We start from the raw sequence: 12,897 nt of genomic DNA on the forward strand, positions 1-12,897 counted from the left end.
AAAATAATAACTCATTTTAACAACTAGTAAAGAATAGACTCAACTTCAGTTTTATTGAAGAAATACTAAATATATTAAAATCACAATATTAGTTTTTAGTCATATTAAGTCTATTTCATACCAACAAAATGTAGCTCTTTATCTTCAAACTTATTTGAAAGTCAACTTTTTAATTGATAAGAAAAGAAACTGACAAACTATTTCAAATTGTTGTAATTTGATTTTATTTGGTTATTACAATTTCAACTAAGTTTTAAAGATTTTAAATAATTACTTTTCTATTTGCATTTTAAGCAAATGCAAACATGTAAATTTCAACAAGAAAAGATTTCTTTACTTTTAAAAAATGTAAAGAAACTGTATCTAACATGGGATTTATCATCATATTTGATAAAACAGTGATTGAAGTATTTTACTGCTTGCAACAAAGGAAAATTATACATTGTTCATTTGACTTTTTCTTTAGTTGCAAACCTAAAGCAATATCTACAACAGCAGATAAATTACAAAAAACTGCTAAATAAAAAGCACTGGAACCTTTTTAAAGATTCAAATAACTTCGGGTTTCCCTTTCAACAAAACAGAGAAAAGTTTTATCTCAACAAAAAAAACAGCAAACTGGCGAACGGTCACAGCAGAGACTGTGAGTCCTGCAATCATCTCCCACTACGCTGCTGCACTTCCATTCATCCCATAAAAGACGTTTCCTTTCCCCATCTGCTGGTGCAACAGAGAAACTGCAGTACACACACACTGACAGCACACACGGCACACTGCTGACTGCCGCTCACCACTGAAAATCTTCAGATCTTAAATAATTAAACAAAATAAATTCAGTGCAAATACACAATTTGGCACCTGTGATACGCAGTAACTGCTTTGTTCTGAAAATGCTCACACTGATGATGATAATGAGAACTTTGTAACAATACAGAATATAAAGAAAGTAATCATAGTGGCTCTTCAAACCAGTATCACCCAGATTCACTGTCCTGTCAGTTTAAAGCACAGAAAACAGATTTCCTCCCCAAACTCATCCATATGAGATTAAAAACCTACTACACTGAGAGAAAAGGTCTTTCCATTTGTATGCCACAATGTGCCGGGCAGTTATTTTCCAGACCACTTTGATACAAATATTACCATTTGAATCAGATTTGCCGGTGACTATTCAGACTCAGTAAATATTTAGTGTTTATGTGCCATTGAGGAAATTATCAGCGCTGGCATCAGTCAGAATGACATTTCAGCGAATCAAAGCAGTCCAGGAGACAATTGGCTGTCTGGGCTCCGGACTGAATAATCAATTTGTCCTCAGACTGCTGCATAGCAACACTCGTCGCAAAAGAGCAAAATATGCAGAAGGAACAACACTAGACAAAAGTTTAGGGATGTGAGAATCTTTAACTAGATTAAAATGTGAAACCTCTGGCCTCTACTCCATGTGTTGCATCCCGATCATGACACAGCATACGTTTTGTTTCTCAACACCGTTAATGTGTGGCTTCAGCTTCAATATTTTTCTAATCATTCAAACAGATAATAGATCAACTACAGTTTGACACGAGTTGTCAAGTCTGGTTTGAAGTCTCCAGTCAAATCACAGAGAGGCTGAGTCACGGCTTGAACTTTTGTCCCTGACAGCTGACTGTCATTTGACAACAGACTGACTGACATTTGACCAGGATTTCCCAAAACTTTTCAAATCAAAAGACTGTTGCACAAATGTACATTGACAGCGGGAGGTCATGTTACTGCAACCTTGTCATAGTAAAGGATTTCTCCAGGGTTCATTTTTAGGGACATGTATCAGCTTTGGATTCGTATTTTCTTCGTACCTGCACTAAAAAACAACCATACATAGATCCTGTCCTCAGTTATATTTCTGGACATTTGTGAGGTTTAATGACATGAGTGACTTTACATTCTATGATTACATCCGTATTACGTGTGTTGGGTTTTTTTAGGCTGATTCTGATATTTTTATGAATAAATTAGACAGTTTTAGACAAAAAAAACTATATTAACCCATCTATTAATTGATTAAAATCAAAAGAATTTTGTATTCACAAAAAATGACATTCCTGCCACTGTGATATAATGTGAGGATATAAAGTTCAATTTATAAAATATCTACATTAACACAACATACGTAAATACTAAAATAAAATGTGATTTAAAAAAAATACTTTCAGTGTAAGTAAATTTTATAATTTAGTTGCCAGAATTTTTCAAGTGTGTGAGGTTCTGCCAGGTGGAAGTCCTGCATTCAGAATACTTCTTAAGTAAAGTACTCGTCATGCAGAAAAATCTTCCCTGTAAGTGATAAATTATTATGTATTACAATATTAGATTGTTAATATTAATGTACCAATACATGAGTAGCATTTTACTGTTGCAGCTGGTTGAGGTAGTTTTAACTACATAGGAGTGGTGAGATGATTAATGGGGTTAGAAACACAAAAAGACAAAGTTCTTCTACACAAATTTGTATTCAGTTTTCAGACTTTTTCCTAATGGTTGTTTTTTTTGAACTGGATAATTTGACATTTTTTGGACTTCAATAGTTTAAATGGAAACATCTCAGAAGTTCAGACAGGAAATGTCTCTTTGGCAGAACCGTTATAGACATCTGAAACAAGATGAGGGGCCCCAACAAGACACTTCTTTTTTTTTGTCAGGGGTCACAAGCCTAAAAGGTTGGAAACAACTGGTTTAATCTTTAACAATGCACTGCATTTTATAAGCTTATCTTTTGATTTTTGGTTTGTTTTTTCTTTTACATTAAATCTTAATCTGAAAAGTAACTACAGCTGTTAATTAAATATTTAAATATAGTGAAGTAAAAAATATTACCCTCTGAAAGTATAATTCAAATAGTCAAGTAAAGCACAAGTACCTCAAAAATGTAGTTAGTAACTTTCCACTACTGGAAACATTGAATGGCACAATATTACATCACTCAGAATCAAAGAGACACACACTAGAAAGACTTTGTCTTTATGTCTTGATGTACCTGCTGGTGGATGAAAAGGTGTACAAGGGTGTAGGAAGCGACTGGGTCAACAACACTTAACTGCCCCTAACTTTGTGTCCTTACTGGAGGCACCAGTACCTACCCCTGGGGTACGAACTACCAACACCACAAGAGGAAGGGAGCGGACAGCCCGGAACGCCATCGAGCTTAAAGCAGCCACGTCGATAAAAGTGCAAACAGCCTCATGCCAGACATCTGTCGCATTTTCCTTTCTCTACACTTCCGCTCGCTCCTAAGAAAGACAGAGGTCCACGGACAAACTGGACAGAGGACGAGAAAGAAAACGGAGACAAGAGGAGATGGGCAAGGTAGGCAAAGGATCAGGAGCGAGACAACAATAGATACCCACAGCTTTGACAATGCCTTTCCAACCCTGACACCCAGCCACCCCTCCAACCCCCACCCCACCTCTCCGGATCGCCAAGACCTTTGCTCTTTCTCCATGACAGGCAGCATTCTTTTGTCTGGGTCCGGCCAGAGTCTGGCGGACCCAGACAAAAGGCAGGAGCACAGAGGGGACAGAGAGAATGACAGCGCGGACAGAGGGGACGACGGAGGGGGTGATAAAGGGAGGGATAGATGAATGGAAAGGGGTAAGATCGGCAAACCGTGCTCACCTTTTGTCCGACACTCTCTCCCTCTCCCTGTCTTTTTGTGTGTGTGTGTGTGTGTGTCATTCATTTTCCAAATTTTTGCACAGTAATTCAGCAACAAAGTTTCTTTCTTTCTGTCTTTTAAAGCGAGGGTTGCGAATGCCCTTGGCGAGATGATAATTAATTTTGTGCTTTCATTATTCTTTCGACTTTTCGCCACAACTGTGTTTTTCTTTTCCTGCCTCATCCTGAATGCTGTCCAGTGCGGTCCACTCCAGTCCTGGTTGGTAATTGCATTAAGAACAGCAGGAGGAGAGAGAAGACAGTGTTCAGTTGTGGGTTTCAGTACTCCTCTGCTTTACCACCCAGTTACATCACATTTTACTTGTGTGTACAATAAGTATTATGCAGATGATATCCAGCAACTATTTGACAAACAATGACAGGAGGACTCGTAAAAAGGAGTCACATCTAAAACAATGTGAAGAATACCATACAATTCCCTGCATAGCAATATAGATGCATACAAATAAGTAGTAGTAAATTTCTTTCAGTAAATTTTCATTCATCATAAATGTAAATCCATGTAACAAAGGTGTCTTTCAAATTTCACACATCTTGTCTTGTCCCTCACTTCACTTTTTGCTTTTTAAGTTACATATTTTAGTTTTTGTATTACCTAAATGTTAAACTGTCGAAACCCACAGAAAAATATCACCCAACTCTACAGCTAAACCATAAACCTGGTCTCACAATGCATACAAATATAACGACTTTTACACTTTCAAATGTGCATGCAGGGCATACGCCAAAGTCTGATTTTGTATGCAGGTGATATGGCAATTTAGTGCTACATTTTTAACCTTTTTGCATCTTGTTGGTTAGGTTTAGGCACAAAAACCACTTGGTTAGGTCAAACAGTGCTCTCCTCCTCCTTTTGCTGCTGCTTTTTGCAACTTTTTGCCAGCCATCAAAAATAGATATCAAGCTAATATACAGGCTAAACAGTGTTAAAATACAACACTGTATCTTATGATAGCCGTTGTGCTACTCTCTGTGTCTATGATTTGATATTAAAACCATTTTGGTTTAAACTATGAGATACACAAGTTGTGCGTACACAAAATGACGCCATATCTTGCTATACTGTAGTATTTTATGGTTGAATTTCAGTTTTGATGTTTCTTTTGTGAAGCTAACATGTTACGCTGGTCAGCATCAAATGTTTGCTGTCATATCACACAACTAAGGTCAGTTTTACATGATGAAGGTAGGAGGTATGCATGGCAATGTAGTCGTATCACTTTGTCTGGTAAAAAATAAAATTGATGTTACTGGAAGATGTTTTCACCTGTTCGTTAACATTTATCAATCAATCTGCCTTATAGGACATGGGAAACAGGAGGACATAAGCATTGAGGTCTACAGGGTTATGTTACACTCTGTACCTCCACAGAAACTCACACATAGTGCAATGTCACCTCCTCTAGTACACCACCGACGGAAGACACCCCCCCCTCCTTTTCCTTTGAGTGTGTTCCAGCTCCAGGCTCTCTCGCAGGGCTATAACTCATAAGTCGCTATAGTCGCCACAGTATACCGCACCTTCTGCTGGGGCACATATAGAGCAGCACAGTCAGTGTTTTTTAACGGCTCAGCAGAGAGAGGAAGCCGAGAGGAAGTGTGTGTGTATGGAACAGGCGCACAGACAAGAGAGGACGTTTTCCACTGAAGGCGGTAAAATAAATAGAGATGGCAGCCGGGGAGAAAATGGAGTAACATGACTCAATGAACCCAATGAACTTCAAGTGGAAAATGGCTGTTTTCACTATATGATGTGGAATGTAAAAGCTATGATACATATAAAATACTTGTGAATTGATGTAAAAAAAGTTGTGTTTCTGGCTAAATTAACATGATTTAGCAAAGATACTGTATCTAAGCTGCAGAATAAGGAGACCATACCTTTCAGCAATGGGTTTGGAAAATAAGAGAGATTTTCCTGGACTCCACCTGACCATGATTTTTACATTATAAAGGGTTTCCTCTCTCAGCTCCAGAGATGCCTTCACTGCCTGCCCTGCTGTAATCAAACAGACAGTTGATGTGTTCTTTGCGGCTTCTTAGGTGCACTTATGTTTAACAGACCTAGCTTTCTGGCTAACATCATTTTTCCCACCATGACCAACACTAAAGTCCACCCTACGCACCTTGCAAAACGCATGGTTGTTTCCTAACATGCCTTTTATCAGGAATGAGAAAAAAGATTTTTTGTTTTGTTTTTGCTGGTTTCTCACTTATTTTGTTAAAATAGAGTTACTGAGGTCAAAAACCTTTTAACAGGTTAAGAAAACATGTTAATAGAGTTGTTGTGTAGTGTTCGTATATATTCAAAGACCTGTAAATGCTTTTATAGCAGGTTTCAATCTTGTGCTTCTACTTCTGTTAGTGAGGATGTCCTTCAGTGTACGTTAGGATTTGCAAACAGATTGTGCCTGTAAAAATATTTACAGAACAGTAATTCATATAGAGACAGATGTAAGTTCCTTACCAGTTTTCTTGCTTTGAATTTGTTCATGTCTCTCAATCACCGCCTGGGCTGCTTCTATGTGTTTCTCTTCACTCCTTGAACTCTTTCTTTCAATCTTGAATCAGTTGCGTCTTGTTTACTATCTTCTTTTCTTTCAACACTATTACATCCTGCAATTCTTCCTCACCTCTGTCTCCTCTCTCCTGATTCCTTCACTCACTCTGAAAATATATAAAAAGCCTTTTAAAAATCTCACAGAGCATGAAGCAGAGCTTTAACTTGTATGGTGTTAATTACAGTAACGGTGGAAAAAACGACACAGTGGGAATGCATCAGCAGTCAAGCTATCCAAACTATTAAACTTCATTAACATTACTGTAATGTACAGCAGAAAACAACACTAATGCCAATTTAAAAAACTTATCTTTTCTAGCTACTTACTTACTTGTATTTTGTCTAACAGATAATTATTTGATGCCTCACATTTCAGTTAAAGTCACATTTCATCCTCTGAACTCTGATTCATTCGTCTGTCTCATGAAAGTGGCTCCAGTCTGCCTGCTAGCTTCAGCACGGGGGGTTCATTTGTTTTAACACCTGCGTAGCAGGAGTGGGCGGTGGTTTGTTGGTCGCTCCGTTTTAACAGTAACAGCTGTCTCCGTGTCTCATATGAAGACACAATGTTCAAACAGAAAACAAAGCGAGCACTCCTGGAAGCTACAACAGAAGGTGCAGTAGGAAGCCAGTCTGAACTGACAGCTGTAAAGTGAAAGTTTGTATAAATGCCATTTCAGAATATGAAAGGTGGGTAAATGGCGTTTATTCTCCACTACAGCGCTGTGTCTAACTGTTAAAATAAAAACGGGAAATACGGGAGATTTACAAGCAAAATTATGAAACGGGAGCATGGCAGGAGAGGGGGTGAAAATACGGGAGAAACCCGGGACAAACAGGAAAGTTGGATGGTCTGAGGGAGACAGAGAGACAGACTAAGACGTGCAGCAGAGATGATACTGCGGGGAGACTAAGTTGTCTCAAAGAAGAAAAATTGAGAAAGAGCGAGAGAGAAAATGAGTTATCTGGTGCCCAGAGGAACTGAAGAGCTCGATACTTCTAAAGCCTTCACTTGTACAGTATGTATTATTTATGCTTTCCTCTGCTGCTGTCTGCCATGCTGACTGACTGGCTGAATCATGAACTTATTGGCTGAGCAGATGAAACACTGACTGGCTGGTTGGATGACCTGGTGGCCAGCTGACTGACGTGCGATGCATAGTAGCAAGTTGGTGTAAGAACACCTGTCTGGCTACACTGACTCACACTAAAAGAAAAGGTGTTTGTTTGGTTGAGGCACTCTGTCAATCATAAAGACACTGGAGGTAAAAAAAAAAAGAACCTTTATTGAGTTTTATAGTTCCACCACGATCCTGTGTTTCACTTTCATCTTTGCTATAGACTCATAACAAAAAAGGTTTTTGTATTGTAGTAGAAAATACTTCAGTAGGTACGTTTAAGAACATAATGAGGAAGCTCACATCAGAAGAACTGATACAGAGACACAATTATTTGTCACAGAACCCCTAAAAAGAGAACCGTCAAACATTTCTCGTGTGGAACATTCATTTTAAAAACTAGCAGTCCCTTCTTGTCTCTAAATGACCATTAAACTAATCCATTACTTTCTTGCTTAATAGGTAATTAAAGCTGTAAATCACAGTTTAACAAATGGTGTTTCATTAAGGCAGCAAGAGCCTGAATTGACCAGCTGTATAGTGACTTGGGGTTTTAAAAACTGTGAGGCATACACATGGTTATGTACACACAAAAGTGCAAAAAAACTCGCTGTCCATCACACGTGAACCTCATTTATTTGTCTTTTCTGTCTCAACAGGCCTCACATCCCAACCAATTAGCTCCTAAAAGTATCCATAAATGGTTAATGAAATGCAGGAAAGTACAGACTAAAAAGAGAAGTGTGATGGTCCAGTGCAGACGTTTGTTGACAGAACATCAGTGTCACTGGTGCATGCTGGGGACACCGCAGCTCTTTTCTTTTGATGGACGTCTCATCTTCATAATTAGAAACACTAATTAGTAGAATTATTCCTGTTATAGAGGCACGGCTCTGTGAAAACCTGGTATCTGAAATGTGCCTTTTTTGAAAGGGGAAACCGTGTATTCAGCACATTCACAGCACCGATTGAACCTTTTTTTTTTTGCATGTTTAAAGATGTAGCTGAAAACTTATTACTCATTCCAATTCCTCAATTTCTTAATACTGAATTTGCAACTTCCTACTTATGGGCTAAAAATAAACTTAATTTGCAAATAAGGAGACGCTATTTGGGCTAATGAGATAGCTAGCATGCATCAAGGTTATTCTGTTTTTGCACCCATGAGGTGGAACCTCAGCAGGACTGCAGAATCCCTCGCCATCTTCAAATGCAGATTAGGATTCAATATCTTCAAACAGTGACTGGACTGACAGGAAGCACTTTGTTTTACCCATGGTGGTTCTGTTTGTCTGGCTCCTACACTATTTCATTTCAAAATAGCATATATCACTGTCACATTTCATCTTTGTTTACACATTTCCCTCTTGCAGTACATTGTCTTGACTTTGTACATGGCCTGTGTTTGATTTTGACTTGTTTCTCTTGTTTGACTTTGTTGATCATTTCTGTTGTTTGACTTTGCACATCAGTTATGTCATTTGTATTAATACACGACTTCTGATGCACAGAAACAGACGCAGGTTGAACAACAGTAAGGACATCACACATGCAAATGCCAGTTATTGTACTATCACAGTATATGCTATAAAATCCCAAACCACTGTTTTGCTTAAACACAACTTCATACAAACCGGCAGTAAGTAGCATTTGAGCGTTTGTCCTAAGTATGTAAAGTATGACTGTACTATTTAAATTGCAGATCTGTTCTAGAAAATAAGCTGATGTCTGTTGGTTGTTGGAGTACATGTTTATTGACTCCAATAACTCTTGACTTATGGTCAGTTACTCACTAGGATGATCAGAGAAACAACGTATTTACCAAAGAATGCGCTGATACTGACAATTTTGCAAAAACCCTTTTTTAAACATCACTGCCAAAAGTTACAATGGAACATAAGGGTAATGTTGGGCAACTAAAACTGCTTGGTTGACGTTAGAGAACGTTTTGTGGTTATAGTTATTTATTAAAATAGAGCCAACATTAATTTTTGCTCTGGGACAGGACGCAGAATCTGGTTTGTGGTGTTGGGATTTGGGTTAACCCTAATTCTCCTTCCTGCATTGTCTCTGAATATCGCACTGGACATCAACTGAGTGCTATACAATTGTTTTAGACAAGTCAAATATTTATCTGTATTAAAAATGATAGTTTAGGCCAAATCATGAGTAATGAGGAGTATTGTAAGTCACTCTGGATAAGAGTGTCTGTTAAATGTACTATGTTAATGTAGATCGTGTTTAAACTGAAGCAACAGATTAATGACTGAAGCCTGCATGTTCTTCAGACTAATGAGGATTATAAAGATCTAATATAGCTCACAAAGAATTCTCACACATTTTACTTGCAAATGAAGTTGTCATTTCTCTGTGTGTCTAACAGATTCATACATATTCCTACATTTAATTTATTTTGAATGTCTTCCTTGCTACTATTCTTCCATATCACGCCTTTAAAATACAGCCCAGTTCTATGTTGTTCTTCAAAAACAGACCCACTGTTGTCTTGTTGCAAGGTAACTAAAGCACTGCTGCAATAATTAGCATGAAAAACCACTGAGGTGGCCATTGAGTGCTGATTCCATGCAGTGTTGACCTGCTTCTAGCTGTGTCTAACAATCAATACTGTGAGATAAAAGCACAGAGGCCGGCTGCAGGTGATGAAGTATGTCTGAACACAGCAAGTGAGTTTGTGTGTGTAAAGTTGTGCACAGCTAAAGACTTGTCTAAACAGGAGGCGTGTCAGCCAGGTTTTTTCTGTCGTCCATCTCATGTGCGTCTGATGGAACAGATACGCTCGTATTTTAATCAATACAGCTGTCCAGACGGCCTACATAACAGCTTGAGCGTGTACATAACCGGGACCTGAAGCTTATTTCTACGTTTCAAGTCTATTTTCTTCCATTTTATGTGTAACTATATGTGGTTCGGGTACTTAAACAATTTCCTGTCATTTTAACCAAACTAGTGTATCTGATGTAGCTTGCAAGTTTCCAATTTGCTACTTCAATAACTGTAAATTTTTTGGATTGGTTTGCATGCTGCATGCCTACAACATAACATCCTATGTACGAAATATTACAGGAGTGTCATCAGGCCCTAAATAGACAGATTTAGAGAAATGACTCTTATCACTTACAGATTACATAGCGTGTCTGAAAAGGGGGCTACTGAGAGTGAAATCTAAAATTTATTAAAGATTTTCTTTCTTAAAAATGACAAAATCATCTCTTATGATTATTCTCCTAAACTAAGTTACCTTAACATAAATGTAAATGGTTTTAATGTGTCAACTGGTGAAAATTCTGTCCTCTTAATGCCATTGTCACATAATAATTATGTGGAGGGAAAACACAAAACAAAACACAAAAATAAATCTGCATTTCAGAGCTGGTGCTTATTTCACACATTTTGTGAGGCTGTGTGTTGAATCAACAACCCCCCACCATTCACACACACTCACCCACCACCTGCATCCAACCTCTCCAAAAAACCTCCTGCTGTCTGCCACGCCCTCCTAAACCCTTCTCCCTCCATTCTGTCATTATGAACAAAGTCCGGGTGGAGCCCCAGCCTCCAGGATCTAAGCTGCAGGCAAGCCCCTCACATCGCAGCATGACTGCCCCACATTCCTCTCACTTATCTGGGGTAGCACAGCACAGATGGCCCCCTGAGAGAGGTGCAGATATCGGGTTGGCGGTGAGGCTTTGGGGAGGTCTGCTGGCCGCCAAAATAATTACCTGTCACACAGGGCAATAGTTTGTGGTGAGAAGCAGTCATTTTTACACCATGAAATAAAGTAGTCTTGGGGATAGTCTACTTATCCCCCCTCTCTAGCTCTGCTTTAATTTACTGCACTCTCATTCGCCTATCTTCCCTCATTGCACTTCCTCTTGCTGCGCTGGTCTCTCACATTTCTCCACAATTCATTACCAGCTGTCAATCATCTGTCTGGCCAGGCAGGCTCACACATGAAACTCTCAAGAAACTACAGGCAAAAAAGCATGATTAACAAGAAGCAAAATATGACACGGAACGGCCAGATAAATGCTTCCAGCCTCTTTTGTAATAGGAAACAAACCTCACACCTCCACTTCTGTCTTTGAAACAGTCAGACTTTAAATTGGCTTGCTGAAACTTCAGGTTTATATTTGCATTTTATTAAAATTCATATCTGGTTAAGTCAGTGTCATCCACCTCTGATATGATGCCGTTTAATATACTGTATATTAAATAAAAACTCAGTGGTGGACAATGAACCAAAATTAAGTCACGTCACAATTACCTCTAGAAGTTGTTATGTTCATTTCACCAATGAAAACTTTTAGGAACTATATTAATTGACAACATTATCAGAATGAAAACTAGGCTAAAACTAAATAACAAAATGTATTTACTTATCTACTTATTCATCAATGTCAAAGATGGTCGAATGGGCATATATATATGCAAAATATAGCTGCTTGACCTAATAAGCAGCATCTTGCATTTCAGTAACATTATGTCTTTGGTAGTAATAGTTAGCTAACATCACCAGTTTTTGGAGGGAAAAAAGTGTACGTAATAAATTCATTTACAGTACTTCTGAAAATAAGACAAGGAGTGGCAACAAAACAGCTGGAACAAACCATGACAACAGGCATGCTAGTACTGCGACTTTTATAAAAAGGGAGGCTAACTTGAAGGTGATGTTATCAAGGACTGTTGTTGTACTGTAATGTTACGTTACTTGCAGTTAGCTATTTTATGTGTTTATAGCGTTTAAGAAGGAGTGAATGCAGGATTAATGGATGCTGTTTATAATCTAGATCTTTCCCTTGATGTTTGCTAACAGAATAAAATATAAACGCAAAGCATAATACAGTTAATCATGAAAAATGTTCTTGGGACAAAATAACAAATGAAGATATCGAACTAACAAATCAAAAGCAGCCTTCCTGAGCCGTCAGGCATAAGTCATGCTGACTGAAGGACTGGGGGATGGAGGGTTGGAGCAGCAGCAGAGGAGAAAGAACATTCATTCCAGCTCACATGCACCTCTCACACGCCTCATGACAAAATAAACATTGTCTGTGGTGCTTGGCCCAATGCCAGTATGCAAGGAGAAACAGCCAGAAAAAAGAAAAAAGAATAAATAAATACATCTCTCTCCATCAGCCCCGTATCACGCTTCTGCTCAGGACCTGTCACATCTTTCAGTATAGCTGCACTCAGCAGGAAACCTTTTACTAAACATCATATACAGGATGGTCACCTCACCTCTGATATGATGAATCTGATGAATTTGTAACAGGACTGACCGGGGATAAAGACTTCCCATAGAAAAGTTGCATTTGTGCAGTGGTGGAACAAGTATGCAGATCCAAAATACCAATGTAAAGAAGCAATTTAAAAATACTCCATTATAAGTAAAAGTATATAAGTATTATCAGCTTGATATAGTTAAAGTATTGCAGTAAAAGTAGTGGTTTGGTCCCTCTTACTGATATATTATTATTTATGACA

At 38.3% G+C, this 12,897-nt stretch overlaps 1 long non-coding RNA gene across 3 annotated transcripts in view; it reads right to left on the bottom strand.

Annotated features, from left to right (window-relative positions):
- LOC121898638 overlaps nucleotides 1-12,897 on the bottom strand; it is a 105,564-nt gene that overhangs the window by 76,594 nt on the left and 16,073 nt on the right. The window contains exon 1 of one of the 3 annotated variants that reach the window (XR_006096529.1): nucleotides 6,182-6,341. The exons of 1 other annotated variant lie outside the window; for it this stretch is intronic. This is a non-coding gene — a long non-coding RNA (uncharacterized LOC121898638). Of the gene's footprint in view, nucleotides 1-3,119; nucleotides 4,975-6,181; nucleotides 6,342-12,897 lie in introns of those variants that run through there. One more of the 3 variants, XR_006096528.1, reaches the window with a different exon arrangement.

Source organism: Thunnus maccoyii, chromosome 6, assembly GCF_910596095.1.
Source record: "Thunnus maccoyii chromosome 6, fThuMac1.1, whole genome shotgun sequence".
NCBI classification, from domain to species: domain Eukaryota; kingdom Metazoa; phylum Chordata; class Actinopteri; order Scombriformes; family Scombridae; genus Thunnus; species Thunnus maccoyii.